Source organism: Heterocephalus glaber, unplaced genomic scaffold (genome assembly GCF_053883595.1).
Source record: "Heterocephalus glaber isolate CG9 unplaced genomic scaffold, H.glaber_assembly_v1.0 deba00000347, whole genome shotgun sequence".
Lineage (NCBI taxonomy): Eukaryota > Metazoa > Chordata > Mammalia > Rodentia > Bathyergidae > Heterocephalus > Heterocephalus glaber.
In genome coordinates this window covers 3,409,780-3,435,600 of record NW_028258143.1, presented here as the reverse complement: position 1 = coordinate 3,435,600, position 25,821 = coordinate 3,409,780, and the positions used below count along the sequence as shown (strand labels likewise).

The window sequence follows — 25,821 nt, the reverse complement described above, 5'->3', positions numbered from 1 at the left end:
ACGATTAAATATGTATACTGTGGTCTTTTTGACAATTGTATTCATCCTTTTACAAAGCCTTCAGAAGTTCCATCACAGAAGCATGGATGCTGTTTTGATCTATTTATTGCTCTTAAGGGTTCAGAGAACAGTCCCTATTTTCTAATTAACACTTTTAAAGATAAAAAGCCATGTATTAAATCAATCTGAATAATGGTTGTTTGTGAATCCCACAAGATAAGGCAATTTGCATGTTCACTTTGTACTTACAAACTAAATCTGCACATCTCCAAAGTAGCCCCTTATGATGTAAACCTTTTGTGAGATTTGTAACTTGAAAGAAAGTTTGGCCTACTACAGCAGCAGAGCCAATTATCTAAAGGGCTTCGTTACCAAATATGATTAAGATACAAAGACATTGGGCTGTTATTTTATATGATTTGCTGTGGAATTTGAGGAAACAGCTCTTAAAACATCCAGATTATAGATTATTACCTTTTAATAGGGGATTAATACAACTCATCTCCCCCACCAGTTAACTGCTTTCAAAAGTAGCAAGTTGCCATTCACTTGGGGTAAAGTTCCTTTGATATGAATTAAATTGCTTGCTGATGAAATGCACCTTTCAGCGACCTGTTTGAGTTTCAGCTGATGCCATAGCACACTGCGTGATGTGAATTCCAGCCCTGGTCCTAAATCACAGTGGTGATTTGTTATTGGATTTTCAGTCATGATGAGTCAGCGCTGTAAGATGTTTACCAAATTAGACTTTCAGACAATGGCATTTCTCTCATTCAATAGAAATCTTTGCTGCCAATATAGGCTATTATTTCCACATGGTTATGGTGTGGTGTGTTCACACTTGTGGCTCTCATCAGATAGGGTTTCTTTGCATTTGCAGAATCTGTCTTCATTAGATTTTATATGCTCAATCAACTTTGAAAGGTTTGTTTAAAAGCCTTGGTCTCCATAATGTGAGAACGGATCCTTTATCTCTTCTAAACAGTTCAACCTGTGCTTTTCTTTGCCAAATAAGTCAAGAAATGAGAAATATTATGTTGACTCGTGAAAATTGTATCCAATTTTTCTTCTTTTACTTGAAAGAAAATTAAAAAGCAATGGCTAATATCTACTGATCTCTTCTGAAGGGCTCCGTAAGGTAAAACCTGGAAAGGGTTATTGGGACAGGGAGTGGGAAGATAAGAATGTGACATTGACTTTTGCTAGGGAAAAGAAGAGGGTTTTTTCCTTTATTCAATAAACGTCTGTTGCCCTTCACACCTCATAGGTGCTGTTACATTGTTATCGACGCTGCCGGCAGCACAAGGGAAAATATGAAATCTTTGTCTTCATGAAGCTTACTTTCTAGAAAAGAATATGGCCGTGAAACAAACTCAATAAATATGTAAAGTAATGGCATCTTATAATTTCGGGAAGTGCTAGGTATCCCTACTAAAATTAAAGTACTTTACACTTTAGCAAAAGCAAGCAAACTAGGGTCTACTTATTCTAAGATCAATTTTGAGCTCATTTGAATTAAAGCTTCTTTTGTAACACATCTTTCATATAGCAACTGCATCTTGGAGGCCCATGAACAGTTCCCAGTTATAAATTCCAGCGAATCATCATAGAACTTTATATTCTGAATCTAAATTGAGATGGTCAGAGAGTCGTTCTGACTATTCAGGGCACGTTTAGTGTGATCCAGGCCGGAGAAAGAGCAACTACACAGTCTTTAAGGGCCTCATCTATCACTATTTTTAAGTAATCAACAAAATCATGCTTTTTTTCATTATTACACAAGGGTCATAATGAGATCAAATACAGACCAATGAAACATATTAGCAACTCACATCCTAAAGCGATGGATCTCAGCATTTGGTTTTTGTTCTTTCTGCAAAACACAGGGCAAATGAAGTTCACACGTGGCGTCGTTTTATGGAGGTTTAAGGATTCGCACAATCCTGGGACATTGGCTATAACCCCGCCCCCCTTCTCATTCGCTCAAGAATGCACATGGGAATATCAGTGAGTGAGAATGGAATTAGGATAGGAATAACCTTGAATCCTCTGATCTAATTTATTCTTAAGTAAATCATTTCAACAATGATTATTAATCACAAATTACTTATGAACTGCCCCCTAAAGAATCACAACAGATGTATGCGCCAAAACGGGGTATTTAGAACGACTGACTCAAATTGACTAAATTCTCCTAAATTTAGATAATCATATGTGCTCTGAATTTTCAGAAATTCATTATGTAGTTAAATACCAACAACCAATGCCAACTAGTGCCATAATTTAGACACTTAATTTGCCTTATTACCATTCTCTTACGTGGCTTCCATTTTCTCTTTCATACTGCAAATCTGGTGGAGGAAAGGAGAGAGAGCTGATCGGCTTTCTATAAAGCAGGTACTTCCTTTTCTCTGGAGCCTTGGTGTCTTTCAGACCTTTGCTGACAAGGTGTTGATCCATGGAAGTAGTTAGCTCAGGTCGAGCGTTCTTTCAGCCAGCCTGTGTGAGCACTCACTTCAGTAGAAAGCTCTATGGTCCCTGCCAGCAACTCTGGCCCACAGATGTCTCCCGATGCAGCCCCACCCTTGCTTGGTTGCTACAGTGGGCTCTGCAAATGATCTGCACGCCAGAGTCATAATCAACCTTAAGGGGAACTTCAGCGAAAGGTAGGAAACACACTTGCTTCAGAAAAATATGTTTTGATGTTTGGCGTACTCCAAAAACTTTTGAGAAAGAATTCCTTTATCTTTGATTCAGGTGGGACATTTTGTTCTTTCTGTAAATGAGTTCTTTGCATATTTGGGGGAGTGAATGTGGTTTTACATACCCTAAGTTTAACCATAAATTCTTCTGAAAGTGCAAACTGAAAGCACACTTTTCTTCTCATTAAATTCCATTATACCAAAGGAAAGATCTAAAAACTGTAACCGGATCTAAGCAGAGCAGTAAACCAAAAGTACAGGACTGCCTTGTAAACAGTACAACAGAAGAAGCCTACATGACTCTCTGTTCTGCCTCAGCATGCAACCCCTGTGCAAAGGCAGAAGTATGCGTTAGCCTAGCTGCTTACACGTAAATAGCAGGACTGTAGAGCCCTGTAGATTTTATTGTCATTGTTATTTTCATTATTATTAAATTGTGAAACTGAAAACAAGTTCAAGAGAAAATTAAGTCATTAAATATCATGTGTGCAAAATGATTGATGGACCATAGAGAATGTTGAATTAGGATTTCATGGCCATTACGAAAAAACTATTATTTTAAAGGCAGACTTTAAAACTTCAAGAAGAGGAAAGAAAATGTGAGAGAAAGAAGAAAAATAAACAAAAAGAAAAGAACATGAAGATAGATTGGAAAAAGCAAGAACTGAACAATGGAAGAAGGAAAGAAGAGAGGAAGGAGAAGAAAAAACAGAAGAAAGGATAAAAGGGCGAATAAAGAATAGTATAAAATGTGGAAGATAAGAATACAAACATATAGATTTAAACACTGCACTTTCAGAGTGGATCAGCAAAAAGTTAGAAAGCACAGGTGTCTCTATAATTTTGATACACTGGTAAAATTCACACAGTTAAATGAGCCTCAGATTCTCACTGCTACCTGCATGACACAGAAACACAGTGCAGTGGGCTACACTCCAAAGGATGTCAAAATAAGTATATGACGATGGAAGACTCAGAGATTCTTCTGTCTGTGCTCCTCTAGTTTTGAAGCATAGAATTTATACATTTATATTTTATATAGTTTTGATCCTGTGCTTTTGTATTCATCAATTGTAGAGTTTTAAGAACATACCACCATTTTATAAGAAAAATATACTTAAAGTATGATAAATATTCACTGTTAATTTTCTTCATGGAGAAATTGTTTAAAGCCCAAACATTCAAATTCAGTTCATGATCCTAGGAATTAGAGGGGAACAAAATGCTTTAAAATGATGTTGAATTAGAAAAAGGGAAATAATTTGTATAAGGTCTAGGATCCACATCTCAGAATAGCCTAGGAATGAAGAAGACATAAATCTAAGATATTTGATATTAGGGCTGGGGATTTAGCTCAGTGGTTCTGCCACCTGCCTCGCAAGCACAAGGAACTGAGTTCGATCCCCAGTACCAAAAAAAAAAAAAAGATACTTGATATTTCTTTTATAATGTAGATGTAAAACAAGAAATCTAACAACTATACTTTAGATTAATATATTATAGGAGCATGTGCTTTATGAAATTACTTTTTACAAAGCAACATACCATATATGAATGTCTACAAAGGCAAATTGTTATATTAATTACAAACTTATTTCATACTGAACATCTTTGTTTCCACTGTACATGTTTTTTCTTAATGGAGACAACATTGAAGAAAATTTTTCTCCCTCAATCATATTAGTTTATGCCAACCACATGGTTAGAAATTAAGATTTCTAAGATCTTTGTCTAGCACATATACACATTTCTATTTCTATAAGTATAAATTATTTATTCTTTCAGTTCTCCATTCATCAATCTGTAAATGGAGAAAATATAGAAAATGCATGTATTATAGATTTCCTTGTCTGCACTCTATGGAGCGATCCTTGCCCACATTTTAAGATTTATTTAAAGAGAGTTTAAATATAAACAGATTCAAATGCACGTGCATATATAATGGAAGAAAGAAAGGAAGAAAATGCTATGGAATTTCCTTTCTAGTTTTTTATACAAAATACCACTTCTTACATGTATATTTTTGAGGTATTTTTTCCTAAACAGATATTCTTTTTTTCCTCTTATCAGTGTAAAACACTGAAAACAAGTAACACTGTATTTATAATATTCTTGAAATTGTTCTTGGTGTTTATTCTTGCTTAACCACAAAGTTACTAGTGTAGCAACATGTTGGCTGCTCACACTGTCCCAAAGAGTAAAGTCTAAATTCTCTAAGAAAATATGAATTTAAACAAAGGTGGTTACTACTAAATGTAGCTGCCCCTGATCTGGGTTTTCAGGATGACAGGGAGGGAAAGAAAAAAATGATATTTTACCTCCTTTAATCTGGATTGTTAATGCATCTGTGCAATTTATTCACTTCTAATATTTAAAAGTGTTTGTAAATCCTTTGAATGTTAACCAGAGTCGTTACTCTTTTGTGGTATTTTTTTGTTATGAATATATACCAGTTTTTCCAAAAATTCCCCATTACTCCTCTTCATTAAATGACGATGAACTGTGAGGGTTAGTTCTGCATCAGCCCTCAATTTCCTTATGAAAAATTGTCCTTCTTTCCTTTGGTTTGTGAGCACTTCCAATACCGCTCTTATGTAACAAAAGGAAATGAAGGCAACTCAAGAGGCAATCTGGCTTCGCTTGCTTCTCTTGAAGGCCATTTGGATCTTTCCAACTCAGACTTGGGGCATTTCTTCTTTGTGTCCTGATAAGTGGTGGAATAAGACAGCTGAATATGTGAACCTTTCAGTTACACTTTGCCAAATCTGCTGTGAGATTTAACCAAATATCCTCACCAGTTTATAGAATGGCATATGCCCTTGCTAAGAAAATTCTGACTATCCCATTGAGACTCATTTTCTTTTAAACACAAACACAAACTACAGTTAATGCACATAGTGTTATCCTGTGCATGTTTAAGATGCTGGGTTTCCAGTTGCTTCTTTGAAGGACACCAGTACACTGGTGTCCCACAAACTTCCTTGTGGAGCGCTACAAATGTCTGGCTGCAGTCGGTGCCATGCCCTTATCCTGAACAACATATCTTTTGAACAGATGCTGGAACCAAACACCAAGACCAGTTATAATTCTCACAGCCTTTTCAGGAGATAATAATAGAAGAGATTCATTGAACTGATAAGTGTCACATACAGGGAGAAAGTAACTGAGTAGTTTCTGCATTGATCTGTCATCAATAGAGCTGCAGATCAGATGGCAATGTCATCATTTTTACTGCAGCTCTTCTCTGGCCCCGCTCACATGTACCAAATGAAGGGCCCATTTGCTGACTTGAAATTCACAGTTGAGGTCGACTGATGATGCAGTGCAAAGAAGCCTGTTCTGTTCCTCTGCTCATGAATAAGCCATGCCAACCTTCACCTTTAAATAGCTACATATTTAATTATGCAATATTTAGAAATAAAGTTCAGTCACAGTTCACTAATAACATGCACCCACCTAAGAGAGACATAGGGATTTAGCAAGTCAAAAAAAAACAAAAACAAAAACAAAAAACAGGCAGCTTCAGTCCCAGGTTGCAATATTTTAAAAAGCATTTATTTAAAGGCAAATTATAATAAATTAAGCTAGACTATAACAAAAATGCAGTACATTTTTAAAACGTGATATTATTTTTCTATTTCACCATATAAACTTCAGAAGTTATGGATTAACTTAAGGAAACAGAACAAAAACTGAACCCAAAGAAGGTACAGTAGCTACTTTCTTGAAAACAAAACAATCTTTTTGTTGCTGCCATTTGTCTGAATTCTTCCTCCGGGCAAGCTGGACAGCTGCATTGGTAAGTTTTTTAGTCATGGGTTGTAAGCCCCACCTGGCTAGATATGTTTAGCAGACAGCTGGCAGAATTAAATAAAAAGAATGGAACACAAAATGCTTCCCCCAAAAAAGCTGAGAAAATACTTTTTAGATGCTTTAGCCTTTTAGAGGTTTATGGTTTTCTCTCTAGTTATTTGTTTGTTTGTTTGTTTGTTTGCCTATGGCCACATACTATTATATGTGAATAATCCATGGACATTTTCTCTGAATTATAAACCCACAGCCAAGGTGAAAAATGCACATAAATGTAACCATCAAGTATGTATGTCTTGAATGACTTTTTTTTAGTTAGAAACACCAATTTGCAGTTTATAAGTCCCCAAGAATGACATCAGTTTTAAATTACCATTTTTTTATTTCTTCATTTTCTTTGCTATTTTTAAAGCCAATAAAATAGATTTTGTTCATCTGGAATGTTCTTTCTCACTTAAAGATACGAAGGAGTCTAAATTGTGGGAATGGCATCCTTCTGCATCTGTTTCTCTCACAAACCTATCAAATATCTAATTTTTGGCATGACTGCTGACTCCGACCGGGGGATGACATAAACCAGCTTTGTGGTTACATGTTTCACTTTTAATCTCATGGAAATAAAAATCAGCATTGAAATGTCCCTTTACATGTGACAATTTGGGACTCTTTTCCAAAGTCCCGGCAGAGGGGCGTTAACCTGGTTAGGCTTAACACACAGCATATGTAGGAGAGTCGAACTTTTTTAAGCTATAGGCACAAGGCAAACTTGCCTTCGGTGGACTTTTGATCCCCTGTGAAGCAGAAGCTACAAACAATGGGGGCCATATAAATCAGGGCTAGCAAGATACAACAGTATAGCCAGAAATACACACACTACTGAGGAGATGGAGTAGCTCACTTAGTAACCATACACCTTCTGTGTGTTTTGTCTCTTCATAAATGCAACAAGACTAGTAGAGTATTTCAACCATTGTGGGTTCACTACTTAGTAGAGGGAGAATCCAGGCTTTTCATTAAACAATAAATATAGTATGGAAAGTTAAAAAAAAAAACCAAAATGGTTTGGATATGGTCCAGATTGGAGGAAGTCCATAAAAATAGATCCCAACTGCTTATAAATGAGCAAAGGGGAGGGGTCTGCTTACTTTAAAGACACCATGGCAAAGAAACATAAATGCCAGCAGCCCAGCTAACACTTATGGGATGACAGGGAATCACCACTATAGCAAGTGTCAGACTACTCAGAGGTTCAAATCTATTTCTATAGCCCATGGAAATGTACTGATATTAAGGCCAGGAAAACACTCTTCAGTTCAGTACCGAATAGTTGCTTTCCAGAGCAAAAGCCTGAATTGGCCCCTCTCCACCCAGCCTATACATCCCTCTGTGCAATGTAGACTTTATGGAGCCAGGCATGATCTGTTCAGTGCTGAGGCCCGATTCTCTCTAAGCACTGATATCAATATCATACATTTCAAATACAAGGGAGGTCTGGGCAGGCTTAATCCCCCAAGCCCAAGTAAACCGAACATAATCTCTAGGGAGGCTGCTGGCATAGAGCAAAATGACAGTGTTACTGTATATGCTCTCACATGGGTAGCAAAATGGGTCCCCATCAAAGACTAGGAAAACAGGCATGGTGAGAAGGGAGGAATGAGGTCACTCTAGGTTTCTGTCTGACCCTTAAAGACAATCCAATCTTGGCTGTCATCTGGCAGTGTTGTATTTAGTTTGATAGATACAATTACATCTCTCTAGCCAGATAATTACAGTACAGTGCATCTTCTATGTATTGGTGGCTTAGCAGAATTAAGAGCTATAAAATCCTTCTGTGTGTGTTACAGGGCTTTCTTTTTCTTCCTTAATACAGATTTCCTCTCACCCTCTCCCCCTGCCCAAGGAAAAGGAAAGGAAAAGAATTGCACGCAAATTGTGCATTCTGATTCTGAATTATTTTGTAAACGTTTCATACAAATCCATCAAGCCTGTCCTAGGCTGAATTGCATTGCAGCCAACTTCTTTACTAAGAAAACTGATTCTTATTTACTTCTTACCATAAGGAGAATCATGATGAATTGTAATAGTATAGCCCCCTACTATTAGAAAATCCCCCCTTTTGGCCAGGGGTGCTTTGAAATTCATAAATCAGGAGTAAGCCTGATTTCTTTTTTAATTTTAGACAAAAAAGAAGATTTCTACAAGTTTCAAACTCAACCTTGATAACTACTCGAAAGCCATACATTTTCCTGTTTTTGTCACATCAATGAGTAGTACATTATTCTGATACTCTGTTAAAAGACCCTTTAATTGCAAACTGGCCTTCAATTTTTAACAGAATCTGCGACTGCCAAGCAGTATTTTATTTTGTATAAAAATTAAGATCATCTCTTTCTATTTTAGCACACACACATTTAACTGGAGATGTTGTGGACTACTTAGCAAAATAAATATTACTGGGAGATAAATGAGTAGTTTTCTAAATGCTATTTCTATTCATTGAAATCTGGGATAAAAAATTTATTATTTTGGATAGAGATAAACATATTGCTATGCGTATACTGTAGTATAGACCCCATCAATATCATCCAAGATGACATCATAATATTTCCTATTCCCCCATAGAAAATGTGCTGCATTATTTGTTGGATAAAAAGATACTACATGTTCTTGAGAAGATTCTTTATTTTTTTAATTCCTAGAATTAAAAGTATAGCATAAGAAAAAATTACTAACTTCATCCACTACCAAGTCACTAATGTTAATAATCTATTACATATACGTTTTCTATGCTTAAGGAACCAAAGAAACCTGCAGACTCTGTATCTTTACCCAGGGATCGCTTCCTGGTGGTGAATGTAAGCAGCTCTTCTGTGGCATGGAGCAATCACTAGGTGCAGTAACAGTACACTGCAATGTGCAAAGAGGGAAATGAAGACGAGCTCATCCAAAGGAAACTACACAGGCATTTTAGATCAGCCCAATGCAATTATCCAAGCTGGAATCATTCCAGGACACCAAGCCACACACTAAAGGTAAGTAAATTGAACGGCGTTTCTACTCAATTGCAGAACAAGCCACCTTGTCTCTGACAAGACTGGTACTTGTTCTATTTATTTGTCTTAACTTTATAAATACTGCTGGCCAAATACCAGCCACTGTCACAGGTAATGAAGGATGTAGACCATCTGACTGAGAGGTACCCAGGACTCTTCAGGTATCAAAAAGTGAAAAGAAAATATTTTTAGAATTTGGTATAATGCATTTGTTTACTGGGTACTCAGGGAGACTGTTTTCCAATCCATCTGACATCTATCTGTGACCACATGACTGAGTTCTGGCCAATAGAATGTGGGAGGAAATAAATACTTGAATTCTACTTCAGACATAAAGTGCCCATCTTTATCTCTTCCCCCACCCTCTCACACACTCACACATACATGCGCGCACACACACACACACACACAGACACGCATATACACTCACAAACGTTTACACATCTTGAAGTGAAATTCTGGAAGACTACAGATTGAAAGAGTTAAAATCCTCAAGTCACTGCTTAGAGGTTGGCTACCCAGGAGATGCACTCAAACATCAGACCCTATGAACAAAGGAAAAATACTTTTATTTTGTTAAGATTGGGAAGCCTTTGCTACAACTGCTAGAGGTGCTTTGACTAGAATGCCCCTGATAAAAATGGAATTCCCTTGAATTGCAAAATTGAGAAAGTTGAAGACACATTCCAGGATGCAAGGATGCTTTAAGTTGCATTTTCATTCATTGCTTATGGGAGTATAAGACTTTTACTAGTGTTCTGAAAGGGAAAATAATCAAAATATATTAAACCATAAGGACTTTACCTAATTCATATGCTTTGATATCGTATACTTTACAACTTGAAATTGTCCTTGGGGGAAAAATCAAAATTAGTGTCCAAGATTTTTCCACAGAACATTGGTCGCATAAAATGTCAACAACAGAGAAATAGCTAACTTAGCTTTGGTACATTTATATTAGGAAATACTATATAGTCAGTAAAAATTATGTATCCAGTGAATATTTTACTCATTTACTTACTCAATAAACTAATGTTTATCCAGCATCCCTTACATGGCAGGGCTTAACCTAGATGCTGGGGATATAACAATGAACAACAACAGCAAAAGTTCCTGCTTTCATGATTTGTATATATTTCATGGTGAGGCAAAAAACAAATGAACCAATAAATAAAATAATTAACACTAATAACAAATTGGGAAAGTTCTCCATTGAGAATCATTAAGTAAAATATGTAATAGGTAGGAAATGTGTATATATACATATACATATACATATATATGTATATGTATATGTATATCCCACATATGGGATAAATGTACACATACAGTACCCTACACCCAGAACCAGAAAGAAAAAAGGTTAAAAATAGTAAAATTGTAACATTCATATGCAAGTTTTCTAATCATGAGCAACTCAAAGGCCATGAAACATATAGATTACTTGCATTGCAGATTATGAATTTGAAAAATTAGAAGTACAGCACCAGGGTGGAGGGATCAATTTACATAGAGTACAACTGTAGTTGGGCAGCCCATCAGCAGCCACTGCTCAAAATAATACTATTGTTACAAATAAAGTAACACTCTGCAAAGTGATTTAAATTCCTCCAAAGACAACATTATTTCTTTTTTCCAAATTCTTAAAAATACAAAAACATTGATGGGTCTAAATAGAAGCCAACTTCTGGAGCTGATGACAGAAGTGAAGAAATGTGACAAGGAAGAGCAGGGAAGAGGTGTTTAAGTTGGGTACTTAACCAATGGGTTCATCACTTCCTCCCTGGAAGTAAGCAAAACTAACTCAACCTTTTCAGGCTGTATTCCAGGAATGCAAAAATTACTCATCTAGTGAAAAATTTTTAGTCACTAGTGTTCTGAAGTGAACATTTACATTTTTTATTAAACCATGCTGTTTTTCAGGGGAAACTTATATGCCATGCAAGGGATGAGTGAATGTCAATTTTTCGTGTGCTCAGTATGTCCACTTGGAATTGTCAAGTGTCTAAAACACGTCATAGTGTTCATAGTGATTAATTTTGTGCTGAGGAATTGGAGGTTATTTCTGTTTTCTCTTCATACTTTTCTTTCTCAAAAATTTTCTGAAGAGAGTACAGCTTGCTTTAAATTTTTTTTAAAAGAAAATACAACACATTCATATATATAAACAAAAGCAAAAAGCCCTCTTTTTCTCACAAGAGTTATGAATGAGAAGTTTGGGGCCATATCTGGAACACCTTTTCCACTGTAACACCACACTGCCTCTGCACAGGTGGAAGCACCATCAACAGTGTCAGGTTGTTGTGGCCCATGTCTAGATGGCCCACTCAAAGCCTCATGCAGTCTTTTTGGAGGTAGCTGAATCTGGACTGTGTGATGCTGGGATTAAGGGTGTGTGATTACTAAACCACTACAAGTGAGTGATTGGTTTTGCACCACTCTAATCCTGGTAGTCTAGAGGGGCAAAAGGGGGCAGAAAGATGCTGTTAAGGTCTTTTGTTGCTTTGCTACTGTCTGCCATGAACTGTTATCCCTCTACCACCCTACCTTGGAGCCAGCTGATTGCTGAAACTTCTGCAAACTGTAAGCCAAATAAACCTTTCCCCGTTTAACTTTGGATGTCGGGTATTTTGTCTCAGCAATGAGAGAAAAGTAACTAAGATAGAATTATTTTGTTGTAGTCAGAGTTTGCAAGGGAGTAGTTTTAATACAGGACACATAATTTATAGGATTATTTTATACTATTCACCCAAAAGGTCAAAAGCAGAGGAGTGCAAGAGATCTAGCCGAGCACTAGAGACCCAAAGAATCCATCCTAGGGTCTGGATTTCACAGCAATGTCTCTCACAAGTCCAGCTGAAGGCCTAGAGTCCAAGGCAAGGTCCTCCAGGAGTCCAGCCAATGGCCTAGAGCCCATGGCAATACCTCATGCTTGTCTGTATGGAAGATCTGCACCAGGAAGGCCCAAAGGCTAGTGGTTGAAGCTAGAGAGTCTACACCAGCAGGGTGAAGGATCTGTGCCACCAGACTGAGGGATCTGCACTAGAGCCAGGAATCCATGCTCAAGGTAAAGACCAGAGCTCCGCTGATGAGAAGAGCAGCTGTTCCCAGCAACAGGGAGGAATCCGAGCTACTCCAAAGATGAGAGAACAGCCAAATTTTCATCAGGAAAACCCCCTGCAGCAAGCATCTCCAAGAAAATCAACACCAAATGATCTTCCCCTCCAGTTTTATGATGTTGGTAACAATCTTCAGGGGGGTCTTCCACACCAAGAACCATGCTGACTCAGTTCAGCTAGACATTCCAAGTTGACCATTAGTTAATACATCCCATGGGTCATTGGTCCAAGTCCACATTGATCCCACCAGGCCATCACCTGGCAGGAGAGCTTAGGTAATGCCTTTGGGCTCCATGCCATCCCCCTTGAAGACACATGAATCATCAAGATGCTTGGCCCCCTGAAAAGGTGACCTGCCCCACCTAATCCATTCTCATTTATCAGTTCTGACCAAACCCCCACAAGTCAAGTCAAGTCTGCAGATAGCACTTCAGAAGCACCCTATTTCCACAGAGATGACTAGGAGAGCTTGTTCTTAACTAAAGTCAATGAAAACATCAATCTTTGGGCATCCTGTACATATGCAGAAGGGGCTGCAGTTCCGGACATATCCCACCAGAACTAACTCTTCTTGGCAGTAGTGGAGTGAGCTAAATCAGGGGGTTGGAAGGAACCTAAATAAAACATCTAGTCCATCACCCTGCTGGCAATTTTCCAGGCAGGTAGGTATTTAGCCTGTTCTTAAAGCTATCCACTGATCTGAGAAAAAAGACAATGATATTTATATCCAGGAGGTTTTCTAACCAAATGTGTAATATTTACCATCTACACAATCTGCAGTAGTTCAAAATGTAGTAAGATTGAAAGTTAAACTCATTGATCACAGGAATTACAGTGGAATAAAAAATATTTTGCATTACATACTGTATTTTTCCTCAAAAATTTTTGATGAAGAATTCATAAAATGGCATCTGTAGTTTAGGGCAAAGAATGAAACATTCGGCAGTTGACAAACAGTGTAATTTCCAGAATTCAGATAGGAAATACTCAGCTTTTAGTCATTCTTGGCACAATTCTATGCAAGTTAAGAGCAAGATTTTAACTTCTTCTCTGGGCGGGTCATTACCTGGGCGTAACATGATGGCTTTTAAGCATCTCTCCTGTCTCTCAAATTTACATCCTTGATCACAAATATAGTTTAAGAAAATATAGATAAATTATCAAAAATTTTTGGTTTGGAGGACATTCTCTGCTCCTCTAGAGAACCATTATTTTTCTACATAAAGTAAAACAAGTTCTGTGTTTAGTTTTTAGACAGAAAAATGAAATTTGACAACATCCTGGCCAGATTTTGTAAAGAATTTCTTCCACCCCAATCCCTTAATTCTTTTCTTTACAAACCCTTTTATTCAGATTTTGGAATTTGAGCTGTTTAAGAGTAGGCAGGTAATATTCCCTGATGCTGATGCCCAATATAATGACAGTGGTTAGCAACCTTCAGTGATTTTGTTGTTGCTTGCTCAACCTCAGCTCTGTTCCTCTGGTGCCCTTCATCCTGAGCTGATGTGAGCGTGACAAGTCCACATTCAAGTATTCATCCTTGACATTTTCTAGGGATAATGATGCTACATCCACACTGACAAAGTTCAGACCTCTAAGAAACCATGGTTGGTCCCAGGGTCTGAGCAAAACCATGATCAGGCCAGTGAATGTGGGACAGAGCAGTAAGAAACTCCAGGCTGTGGACAAGCCTTTGGGAAAGCCATAGAAAACCTGCCTCCAGTGTTGAGTCTTAGTTCCAGTGTCCTATAATGTCGTCATCCTTAAGCTTTCTCTGGGATCGCTGCTAGAAGCATTGGAGACAGTGAAGTCTATTTCTTTCAGAAACCTGTCTCCAAAGCTAGTACTACTGGGAGTGAGTTTGGCATTCACAGCTTACCCTTAAATGGCTCCATCCTATGCCTTGTGGAAGGAACAGCGATTTCAGACATAAGTTGCTACAAAGACTGTTTTTTAAGTTTTATCCTTCCTATACAGAAAGTTTATGAAAATGGCCAAACTTTCCCATCCACTTAGTACACATAAAATAGCCAAATATATTATGGAAAAAAATGTTCCCATGTGTTATCTTCCTTTCCCAGTAAACAGGAAAAAAAAGAATTGTAAATCAACTAGCATAGTCTTCTGGAAAGAGAATCACACTTGTAGTTTAGAGGCAGAGTTCTAGCCATATGCTGTCATTTGACACTGTTATAAAGTAGGTACACATGTACTCATATACAGTGTGAGATATAGTTCTAAATCATCTGTAAGATAATCAAATCCCAGGAAGCCCTGGATATGTAGCAACGTGGGAGTTCCCCACTGGGAGGATAGAGTGAGCTGAGACAGGCAGGACTGGGGAGAGGATATTCTATATTCAGGACCCTGAAACAGTAAACCCAAGGGCAGACCAAGCCAGCATGCACATCTAAGTTATGATCTAATGGTAAGACATGGTAACACATCATCTAGGGCAGTGGTGGCAAACCTCTGGCATGTGTGCCACAGTGGGCATGCAGACCCCTCTCTGTTGATATGCAGCCAAGTTGCCCCAGCAGCCAGGCACTGGATAACAGCTCACAGAGGGGCAATGTTTGTCACCTGACCATAAACAACTGGGTTTGGGGTTGTAGTCTGGCCACTAGATGTCTGAAAGTTTCACTACCACTAGTTGTCATCATCTAGCAGTGCCTGAGTCACCATTGAGAGAGGTTGGTGGACGAGAGAGAAGTAGATCCAGCCTTAGTCCACTTATTGGCAGGACCTAAGGGAAGAGAAAAGAAATGGCCCATTGATAAGGGTAAACTGACCTCTAGACCCAGAGAGGAATGACAAGCAAGGCCAGCACCAAAAAATCAGCACAAGTTGCAGCCAGATTGAAAAGCAGGCACATCAGGGAGAAAGGCCGAGACCTGCCTGATTCCTCTATTTTTAGAGGACACCACTTGCTGGGGCCCCATGATGCATGCACTGTGCTAGGAAGCATCATCCACGTCCCTCATTCCTTACCATAATAACTCTCAGAAGTAGTCACTGCTGCACCCACCAGCAAAGAAAAAAGTCCTTGCAGCATTTCTCCAAAACTGTGCCATGGACAATGAGCTCAATAGCTAACTATGTAGATTGGGCAATGCTGTTTACTACAGCCACTCCCCCTTCTTTTACTTATACTCTTAGACAATCACAATGCATATTAAAATCTTTGTGGTAACCTGTATTAAAGAAGTGATTATCCTGGGTCTGGGATTTAGCTCAGTGCCTGCCTCACAAGCAGAAGGTCCTTAGTTCAATCCCAGGTACCAAAAAAAAAAAAAAAAAGAATTTCTAATGAAACCATTACCCCATTATCCCAACAAACATGCACATGTATGTAATTGTTATTTCAGAAACATTTATATCTTTCTGATCTAGTGTCCTTTGTAATTGTCTCTGAAAATCTGAGAAATGTGTATCATACACAAAGTATTAAACAGGTATAAAATATAAGTATTAAACAGGTATAAAATATTATAACACAAAGTATTAAATAGGTATAAAATATTGTTTATTGTGGTCAATGTGTGCCCATGGAAATAAGTAAAATGGTTGTATTAGAAGCCATCAATAAAAGGTTGGCTCTTATATGGTATAGATCTACGAAGACAATTGCCTTGTGTGGCTGAAGGTCTAAATTTCTAGCATGATACAGACCACAGATGGGGGATATATTTCAGCTTATAAAAATATACCAAATGAATGAAGAAAAAGTAGAAATAGTATCATGTTCTATCACTGTAGAATAAATTTTCTTTGTAGGGTTGGAGGAGGACAATAAATTCCTCCCACAGTATGCTCAAATAGTGGCACAGTTCTGCCAGAATGGGCCTCCTATTGTAATTTTGTATTCACAGAATGTTTTCACTAGAAAGCGTCTTTCCCAGATGGTCTCTGCCATGTAGACAATGTCACTTTAGAGAGAATGGTGGATTTTCTACAGTCTCCATCCCCTAATCAGTCACTGGTACTACAGCCTTTGCCACGGTGGGAGATTCAGCTCTTGGAACCTGGGTATATGTATTTGTTGGGGTGGAGGTAGAAGAAAGGAGGTCTCAGAGGATATTCTGGATAAAAATAAATAAATAAATAAATAAATAAATATTTTTAAATGGAGCTTCCTGGAGCCTTTAATGTGCTAACTTGTGCAGAAGTCTCCTGAGAATGGGCCAACAAGACTGGATGGACTATATAGAACTTTCTAAGCTATAAATGGATCATGGATCATCAGGTGATCGATCGGTAGTGGGCTGCTGCATTGGATTATCTCACTTGCCTTTGTATCCTCAGCCATAGCTACTGCTCAAGTGTAATGTAATGAATGAACATGATAGCGTGAATGCACACAGTTACCCATAGCAGACTTTCCACAAATAATGTTTCTGAATAACCTGCAGGTAATGGAGAAGCCTTTATTATTCCCTCTTTGTACCTGGGGAAACTGAAATTCACAGGAGTTGAGTCATGTAACTTCCTCTGAACAGCCAAGTCTATACCTCCTGCCTCTAAATCCAAAAAGCTTCTCCTGTGCCACTCCCTCTGACCCCAGGGTGCTATTTACAGCATAACCACACTGTCACCTGTCACGATGTCATGTCTACACAGAAACTGACTTTTCGTTAAGTTCTCTTAGTAAACCCAGTGGGAGCCTCACATTTGCGAATGCAATTCTTTCGAAAGCTTATGATCAGAAAACATGTGCTTTCCAATTTTTCCCACATATGCCACTTCTTAGCTGGCCTATCACTGAAGGTCTGCACAGTGTGGTCTGTTTCAGGCCCGTAATCATATCACCATTGTAATGAGTGGCAAATCCTAGGTCATTTACACATTAAAAGGAGGCTGAGATGCATGGAAAAACCCAGCCCCCATTTGTCTAATGAAATTAAAGCTCTTAGCCAAATACTGGTCCTGAAAAGACATGTTTGGGAGGGGCTCTCCCTCCCCTGCCTCTGAAGAAGAGGGTGAGTGTTCTTTATTCATGATCCCGCCTCTACCTAAATCACTCCCACAATGGGGTCTCTAAACCAAGGGGCCCTGGCAGGGAGCATGATTTACGCATAGCAGAGGCCTGGCAGGGTTTACAAAGGCATTATGACTAGTTATTTTCAATGACAATTGGAGGGAAAAGTAAAGCAGCAGAGATGTTCTGTGGCTTGGCAGGCAAAGCAGTAAACTGCCTGCTTCCTGGCTTCTCCACTAAATGGCAAAAAAGAAGGTTCTGGCCACACCTGATAGAGTAATTATTTTGAGATATTTTTCACATTCCCGGGTAACTGAGCATAGTTATGAAACAAGTGTGAATGATCCAGCACTTGGGGCAATGACACTGAGCATAACTCTGGAAGGATCCCCTGGTTCTATGCTGAGACATGGAGTGGCCAGCTTATGCCATCAACCTCTGTCCAGATTCCCCAGAGTTCCCCTTGGCTTTGAAACTGTCTGAACTCATTTTGAAGTGAGGTGAAACAAAACAAGACAAATATATCTGGATGTAAGTGTCAAAGTCAAGACTCTATTTCAATCATCAAATTAGTTACTTGCAGTATATAGGATGCTCTCATCTATTCCTGAATGATAAAAACAAAGACATACTGTGGAGTATTTGTTTCTGAGCACATAAGTGGAGGCATCAAGGCAAGAATCTGTGTAGAAGAAGAGCCAAAATATATAAAAAATAACTAACAGCTTTCATTCCTCGCTTAAACAACTGCTCAATGACAAACACACAAGAAAAAGAGAACAAAGTATGCTCATATAATACTCAAACCCACACCTCTGAATGAGACCAGGTGAGTTTGCTGAGAATCCTGTTATTCCATTTTTCTTACCTTGTATGAAGCTACACTATCCAGACACTAATTCCAACCTCATCCTCTACCACTCTTGTTCACTCCCTGTTCTCCATGCAAGTCTTTTTTTCTCTTCCTTATTTGTATCAAACTCATTTCTCTTCTGAACCATCCTCTGCCTATAATATCTTCCCCAAGATCTTCACTCACCTCGTTCTCTTATCCAAGACCCTTGTGGGTTCCCAGTATAGATCAAACATGTTCAAATATACTCACATTGCACTAGCAGAAGAAGTTATACAAAATTGCAACTGTTGTGTTGCAGCTGATTAGTTACAACTGGCATTTTAAATAAATATTAGTTATTTCAATTTTACAATATTCTCTCCATAAGTTAATTCCAATAACATTTTTTCAGGGCCTGAAATACTTTCTTGGGCTCTTAAAAAAATAGCCACAGATATCATGCTCTAATCTCTAATAGATGAAATAGTCCTGCTGTTGCCATTCCAGTTCATGCCATATGTCATCACGTTTCACAAAAGGCGCTTTCTCATTTCCCATCCCATAATAACCACTCACTTCATGCTCAGTCTCTCTTCACCATTACTTTTTGTGCTTCTCATAATCTGAACTTATTCTGGGTTCAATGTTTACAGTCTGTTTCCTGTGGCTAGAAGTAAACTTCATGAGATCAGAGACACAAATGGCTGTCTTCTTCAGCATTGCCCCCCCAACACTGCCCTAAACATTGATTGGCGTATAGTAATCATTCCATAAATATCAGCCAAAGGAATAGCTACAGGAGAGAATGAGTTCACACATCCTAGGATAACTATAACAATACTGATTTAGTACATTAATATCATATAATAGTACTGATGTACATTTGTGTAGGGCTAAAATAACTAAACGGTATTGGTTTCAACTGTAACAACCAAAGGTATTAGTGTCAATGGGATCTACTGTTGTAGATTGGGAGCTGGGACAGTGGCTCAGTTTTAAATACAAACTAAAGAAACTCTACCAACTCTTTGTTCTTTACAGGGTACTTCAAAATGCCATCTTCTACCTGAATGGAATTGTGTTTCACAGAAACAGAAAGCCAACAGAGTGAAAAATGGCCCAGCTCTCAAGGTTGGTAGGGAGAAAACACAGCCAGAATACTGGAAGGAAGCAAACGTTTTAATAAAATTTTGGTTCATAAAGTCTTACAGTCTCAGGAAGTACTAATGAAGTTCAAGCTTGGAAATGAGTCTTTTAAGTATAAATTGGAAATCTTGATGCAAACCATGGAGTACAATAGGGTGGAACTCACTCAGGGAGCTCCAGCTGAGAGGAATGTGTAACTTAGTACAACAGTACCAGTACCTCAGGAGGAAGAAAAAGGAGACCACCACCAACACCCACCATGGTGAATACTTACAGGCAAAGCCCATCATTTCCAAGAGTGAGTAATTAATCTTCCTTTAAAAAATCATTTTTGTTTTTATAAAATCTTCAGCTAAATAGCATTGCCTGCTACTGTGATAGACAGACAAATATTTGGGCCAAATGGAGTCTATAAAATTGTGATTTGTAATTCTAGTATGCAAAGTATTTCAACTCAACCATCATATTCTTCTGATTTCAATAGTTTGCATAAGATGTTAGCTATCAGTAATTTCATTATGTAGGTAAGAAAAATGTTATCCTTGTTTCAAAAAAAAAGAAATTTATTATCCTTGTTTCAAAATGAAAAAACAGATACTCAGAGAGGTTTTTGCCTGTTTTAGTTAGGATAAGTTAAATTCAAGCTACAATAACAAGCAATTTCAAAAGATGTAATCGCAATGTTTGTTTCTGCATCACACTATGTACCCCATGGGTTGGGCACCTTTCTATGGCTGTTATTTTCTTGCTAGGTAATTCTATGCATTAAGTGGATGGAGTTAAAAGTTTCTTGGATCTCTGGTAAACACTATTTCTAGGGAGTCTGTGACAATGAGCATTTGAATCAGTAGACTGAGTAAAGAAAATCTTCCCCCTGCCGGAGATTTAGCTCAGTGGTTCTGCCTTGCCAACTCAAGGTCCGGGAGTTCACTTCCCAGTACCAGAAAAAAAGAAAATCTGCCCTCACCAATGCACCACTGTGGACAGGCATTATTTCTGTTGAGGGCTGACCCTAATGGAACAAAATAGAAGAGAAAAGGCAGAGTTTGGCAGAGTTTCTTCCCTCTCCCTCTCCCTCTCCCACTCCCTCTCCTAGGACATCCACTTTGCCTACCCTCAGATGTCAAAGCTCCTGGTTTTCTCAAGCCTTCAAATTCCAACAACCAGTCAGTGTTTCAGGCCTTGGGATTGAATTATACTACTGGTTTTCCCAGTTCTCCTGCCTACAGCCATCATATCATGGAATTTATTGGCTTCCATAGTTGAATGAACCACTTCCCTTATTAAATCTCCTAGTGGTTCCATTTCTCTGGAGAACGTTGACTAATACACAGTGGCTCTGTGAACCAGGTTGTTTCTGTCTTGTGGCTCCACCACCTCAACATGAAGCCTCCTTGTGGGTTGGAAAGGAGAAGACTGAAGAATTACATATGACTGTTTTACAGAGTTGGACCAAAAGTGACACATACAATTTCTACCCATATAACTTATTATCCAGAGCTAGTCACAAGACCTATTTAAATGTAAGGATGCTTTCCATGCTCCTAAGAAAGAGGAATTTGAAATGAAATTTATCTTTGCCACAGTGCCCAGAATCAAAAAGTAAACAAAATGAAAAAAACTAAGATTTGATCCAAATCTGATACAAAGCCCAGTACTCCCTCCACGTTCGAAGTTGTAAGGCTCAGAGTATACCTAACATATGGGAAGGTGCTCAAACAGTTCTTATGATAGAAGAAAAGAATTGAGGGAAAAAAGAAACAGAAGAAGAAGAAAAGAAATGAAAAAGATAAAAAGAGAAGGTAAGAGGTAAGAGGGGAGTGAGGAAGGGAAGAAAAACAGGATCTTTATTGTTTCTTAACTTCATGATTGATCAATTGTTTAATGCTCAGTAAAGAACAGGCGTGATACAATCGTTAACATCCATTGTCACAGTGTCGGTATTAAAGTGAAAGGGCAAAATGTAGAGGCCAGCGTTGCCATTTCCTAGTTTTTGGTCCCATGCACGTTGCATGGACCTTCACCCATAAAGAACGGGGGGGGGAGGGAATAAGGAAGGGAGGGAGGGAAGGAGGAAAGGATAGAGAGAGAAATTAAGAAAGGAAAAATTATATGGCTCTCGTGAGGAAGAAGTAGAGGCAAACAGGAGCACATTTGGAAAGTAAATTAGTACATATAGTTTGCTTTGTATTCTTTGGCAGAGATGTGATATATAAATGTTACAACAAAATTATTTAATAATAAGAGTACTGTATTTCTTCCCCTCAAAACAATTTACAACAGAAGCAAAGAACTATGCTTTTGAACAGCCCTTACAGGAAAGCAAGACATGGATAAGTTGAAATAAATTAAGTATCTACCATTGATTGTCATGGATAGCACCAGCTTATTGAGCTAATACTTTATTAGTGTGCGATTGTTTAGATGATGGTCTTTTTATTGTTTTGTGGTAACTCTCTATTTTAAGTATCTTATCATTATGAATTCATTTAGTATTGATTGCAATAGTACTGATCATAAAGAATTAATTTGGTATTATCACGTGTCCTAGGCACTTACGTAAGAGTTCAGCTGTAATTCAAAATTAATTAATATGGTGAAGTGTTATTGCTTTTGCAATTTTACATTTTTAATGTATCTAAGGTATTTTTTCAGCAGGGGGACCCTAGGAGAAAACGTATCAAAGGGATTCTTCTTTGGAGGACAATTTCTCTGAATGATAAATGGAAAATTTGCCCTTTTTTAAAAATTTTGTGTTCATGTCTTAAAAATATTTGAGATTTCAGTCCCAGAAGTCAAGGTTGTAGAAAAAGCCTTAACCCCTAGAAAAATGATCATATGTGCCGAGTACACCCACTTTCTTAACACAACTGGGCTGAGCAGCGTAAATGAGGATATAATTTTCCTCGAGATGTCTGTCTCTCACCAAGGATGATTTGTCCCTGTCAGAGTAAAAGGCCGCCCACAAAGGAATTCCACGTACTAATAATGATGTTGAATGACCAGAAGGTTCAAGATACACACAAAAATTTCAGCAAGTTGAAACTGTTGAACATAGGTTTATGGTAAGCCACTGAGGTTCAGGGTCTAAATCAAATGTTACTTGTCTAGAATGCCCATCTGTGACCTTCAGTTAGGAATTCACCTTGTCACTTTCCATTGCTGTTGCCATTCTGCCCCTACATGGCACAGTGGCATGTGACACTTCCTGGGGTACCATGCTGTAGGTGTTTGACCTTATACATATCTGGGTTAGGGTATCATTCTATGGCTGCTATGCAAAACATCAGTGTCTAAAAATAATCTCTACCATCAACCCCTAGTGTTGAGAAAAATCGTTCAGGCTTCTCATTATTCTTATTATAATATTTAGGTCCAGTAGGATAATTTGTTTATCCGCCAAAGTTTCATCATTAGGCAATTCAACACAAAGGAGCTCCAACTGAACAAAACATCAGAGTTTTAAAGGAGTTGTGGGTTCTGAAAGACAATCTAGAGCAGTGGTGGTGAACCTATGGCACACATGCCTCAGCCAACTGTTTGTTATCATTGAAAGCTCAAAAAGGTTCACCATCACTGATCTAGAGTATGGGATTGCTCAACAGGCAGACCCATGTGAAATGCCATCATAGGTCCTAGAATCCTAGAGTCCATAGCAGTTACTAAGAATGGGCAAAAGATTGGATATAACTGACATGGAATCTGAAAGAAAATTTTGGACAAAGACAGTGCAAGATCAGCCAAAGTAGCCATCCAGGGACCAGGCAGGTGGGTTAGCCCAGGTGGAGTCCACAGAGAGTAGCGGAGTGCTAGGAATCACAGGACCCTAGCAGCAATGACAGCTTCTGGTTCTCAGTGGTGATTCTTACCAAAACTGAAATTAGAAAATAAAGTAAGAAGTCAGCAGCAAAAATCAATAGACCTTCTGATGACTTAGTTCACATCTCAGCAGCAGGAAGGCCCCTGGTCAGAGCCCAGAGCCAGAGCAGCGACTATGACCCAAGCAACATAGTCAGAAACCCAGAGTACAGCTGCTGTGCCCCCTCCAAAAGAAGTGAATCTGCTCTGAAATGAGCTGCAGATATCAGTCATAAAGAAATCAGGATCAGAGTGGACAGAGATTGCTAGGCCATTACCACAGAAGTTTTCTTAGGATTCCTGAACTACATTAACAAAACACTTTTAAAAATATTAAAGGTTGATGTTCTCTTGCCAAATATATGCAAGTTGTAGCTCTTAAAGGAACCCCTCGGGGAAATCCCAGTTTCGAGTCAAAGAATGTTCTGCTCTTTCTGTCTATTACCAAGCAGGTATATAAAAGTCTATTCTTATCTTTCTAAATACTGATATTTTCTTTGTGGCAGTTAATAACATGCTGAAAATCAGATATACAGAACTGAATACTGCAGACCAGAATTCATCAGTCCCAGTAGTTTGATTAAAGGTTTCAGGAAAAGGGAAAACCAAAGCAAACCAAAGTACATGATTTGGTTCCTAATACTTTAAATTAGTAATACTTTAAATTAGTAATACTTTAAATTATTACAAGTAATACTTTAAATTAGTGTGTCCTTTGATAATAGGTGTTTCAAAGTGTCACCGATGGCTGCAGTGCTCCATGTGCTGATAAACATGAGATTAGCACCTCTCTGCACCTAGGCAAGAATGTACATTCACCCTTAAAAATGAGCAGGGATGGATGTCATGGACGTAAGAGAGTGTTCTTTATTTGTGCTATGGGAAACAATAATGGAGATTTACAGTTCTCCAATATAGCATAGGATTTCCCAGAATGCTGACTGACGGAACCACTCGAGGATTATTGATGCAACACTGTATTGAAAACACAGGTTTATTAATAAATAGCTTCATGAAAGAAGACGAGGGAAAAGGAGGTAGCAAATGACATGAGGGCACACAAAACAGAAAGACCATGCAAAAAAGCACGTGACTCAAGAAATATGGCCTGGGGATTAACCATGGGGACCAACTAGGAAACTTAAGCGTTCAGGAAAAACATTCAAGTAGAATCTGTGCTAACAGAGGCTTTTCTTTCTGTTTGCAGGTTTTAATAGCCACAAATGTCTCTCAGCATTTCCCTCCCTAAGGAAGACAATATCAGAGTACTGGCACAGGCTTCTTAAAATTATACTGGCAAAAGATAAACAAAGCTCAAGATATAGAAATATATTTTACACCAAAAGGAAAAGAAAAAAGAAAAACACACTGAAACCAAATCCTCATATTTCTTGGCTCACAGTAGCAAGCTGACTAGTTCCCCAAAATGAGCTTCCTGCAAAATCACTCTGCTCTCACCACAGGCACCATTTACCAACTGGGTGCCACAGACACCAGGCTGGCTCCTGAACTTCTCTCCTTCAATTAAGCTACACAACCTGTTACCATTTTGCCAATGGACTCTATTTACTTAGGTTCTGCGTAACTTGCCAAGTGCTCACCCTGCAGAATTCCCAGCAAAGAGAAAGGAACGATTGAGGGAAATTTTTGTTAACATCTTTTCTTTTAACTTTCCACAGCAGAGGGGAATGCATCAATATGGAGCAGATGCGCTGAGACCAAATGCTCTCTTCCTCATGATTACAGTTGGTTATACCTGTGGATAGGCAAGCTATTTCTCCTGCAAATGTGCAAGAGAGGGTAGTACTGACGTACAATGCGCAGTCCTGGAGCCTTTGTTCCCACATAATAGGGTGCTTCATTTCACAAGACCTGGCACATAGAGAACGCTGAAGCAAACAGCCCTGTGCAGTTGGAATCATGATCTGTCTGTATGACTTACAGAATGGCCCAGTTCTCGGCAATGTTGACATAAATATTGTGGAATTTCTTATTTGGAGTTGGAAAGTAATGATTCTTTCCACTTAATGTGCTCAGTGACTCTGCACCCTATTGTTTTCTGCCATTTGAAAATGCCCAAGGATGTCATTATAACTACATGTATCAATATTAAACCTTTATAAACAGTTGACTAAATGAGCTGTTATTATCTTTGTTTCTGAAAATAGTGTACCTTTTTACTTCATTTATCAGTAACTAGGTATAGTCGATTGTGCTCTGGTATTGATCCCAATATCTATACCCGTCACAGACTACCTTTCCTCAAGGTCATTGTGAGGTCAGGTTATGATCAATATGAATTGACTGTCTGCAAATAAAT

The 25,821-nt window shown here is 38.4% G+C and overlaps 1 long non-coding RNA gene across 2 annotated transcripts in view; it reads left to right on the top strand.

Moving 5' to 3' along the window:
• LOC147829836 (uncharacterized) overlaps positions 1 to 25,266 on the top strand; it is a 32,528-nt gene extending 7,262 nt beyond the window's left edge. The window contains exons 1-4 of one of the 2 annotated variants that reach the window (XR_015445965.1): positions 2,376 to 2,666; positions 9,308 to 9,544; positions 19,539 to 19,941; positions 24,709 to 25,266. This is a non-coding gene — a long non-coding RNA (uncharacterized LOC147829836). Of the gene's footprint in view, positions 1 to 2,375; positions 2,667 to 9,307; positions 9,545 to 19,538; positions 19,942 to 24,708 lie in introns of those variants that run through there. The other variant, XR_015445966.1, reaches the window with a different exon arrangement.
• The last annotated feature ends 555 nt before the right edge of the window (positions 25,267 to 25,821 follow it).